The 1452-nt window shown below is 47.3% G+C and overlaps 2 non-coding genes and 1 pseudogene across 2 annotated transcripts; all 3 read left to right on the forward strand.

Moving 5' to 3' along the window:
* The first annotated feature begins 375 nt into the window (after positions 1-375).
* Positions 376-494, forward strand: LOC119348067. Its single transcript, XR_005168707.1, has one exon. It is a non-coding gene; the product is annotated as a 5S ribosomal RNA (ribosomal RNA).
* A 367-nt stretch (positions 495-861) lies between these two features.
* LOC119348068 lies at positions 862-980 on the forward strand. Its single transcript, XR_005168708.1, has one exon. It is a non-coding gene; the product is annotated as a 5S ribosomal RNA (ribosomal RNA).
* Positions 981-1373: 393 nt separating this feature from the next.
* On the forward strand, positions 1374-1452 carry LOC119348069 (annotated as a pseudogene; the record flags this gene model as incomplete).

The following is a 1452-nucleotide window of genomic DNA, read 5'->3' on the forward strand; positions in this document are numbered from 1 at the left end:
TGCATTCCTTTTATAATTATTTTTTGCGCCTTGTGACAAACATATCGCACGTGCGCGATATATATTAATCCCGTTATATTATTTTTGACGTTTGCGATATGTTTAAGCTCGATGCTCATTGCTCGCGCGTCTTGGGGCGGCTTTGTGGCGCGAAGAGCGCTTTCTGAAAGGGGTGGAAAAAACTCGTGTTGCTGCGGTATGGAGGGAGGGGTGGAAACCGTGGAAAACTCGTCTCCGTGATTGAGCGGGAGAGTAAGTAGTATAGGACATTATCCATTATTAGGGAACGGTTGTAATGGTAGTGAGAATGTAGAATCGTCTTTGGAGCGGACCTGGGAGTGGCAAGCATAAGGGACGAAGACGGGGAAACATGTTGGATGCGATCATACCAGCACTAAAGCACCGGATCCCATCAGAACTCCGAAGTTAAGCGTGCTTGGGCGAGAGTAGTACTAGGATGGATGACCTCCTGGAAAGTCCTCGTGTTGCATTCCTTTTATAATTACTTTTTGCGCCTTGTGACAAACATATCGCACGTGCGCGATATATATTAATTCCGTTATATTATTTTTGACGTTTGCGATATGTTTAAGCTCGATGCTCATTGCTCGCGCGTCTTGGGGCGGCTTTGTGGCGCGAAGAGCGCTTTCTGAAAGGGGTGGAAAAAACTCGTGTTGCTGCGGTATGGAGGGAGGGGTGGAAACCGTGGAAAACTCGGCTCCGTGATTGAGCGGGAGAGTAAGTAGTATAGGACATTATCCATTGTTAGGGAACGGTTGTAATGGTAGTGAGAATGTAGAATCGTCTTTGGAGCGGACCTGGGAGTGGCAAGCATAAGGGACGAAGACGGGGAAACATGTCGGATGCGATCATACCAGCACTAAAGCACCGAATCCCATCAGAACTCCGAAGTTAAGCGTGCTTGGGCGAGAGTAGTACTAGGATGGGTGACCTCCTGGGAAGTCCTTGTGTTGCATTCCTTTTATAATTATTTTTTGCACCTTGTGACAAACATATCGCACGTGCGCGATATATATTAATCCCGTTATATTATTATATATATTAATCCCGTTATATTATTTTTGACGTTTGCGATATGTTTAAGCTCGATGCTCATTGCTCGCGCGTCTTGGGGCGGCTTTGTGGCGCGAAGAGCGCTTTCTGAAAGGGGTGGAAAAAACTCGTGTTGCTGCGGTATGGAGGGAGGGGTGGAAACCGTGGAAAACTCGTCTCCGTGATTGAGCGGGAGAGTAAGTAGTATAGGACATTATCCATTGTTAGGGAACGGTTGTAATGGTAGTGAGAATGTAGAATCGTCTTTGGAGCGGACCTGGGAGTGGCAAGCATAAGGGACGAAGACGGGGAAACATGTCGGATGCGATCATACCAGCACTAAAGCACCGGATCCCATCAGAACTCCGAAGTTAAGCGTGCTTGGGCGAGAGTAGTACT

This window comes from Triticum dicoccoides, unplaced genomic scaffold (genome assembly GCF_002162155.2).
Source record: "Triticum dicoccoides isolate Atlit2015 ecotype Zavitan unplaced genomic scaffold, WEW_v2.0 scaffold83888, whole genome shotgun sequence".
Lineage (NCBI taxonomy): Eukaryota > Viridiplantae > Streptophyta > Magnoliopsida > Poales > Poaceae > Triticum > Triticum dicoccoides.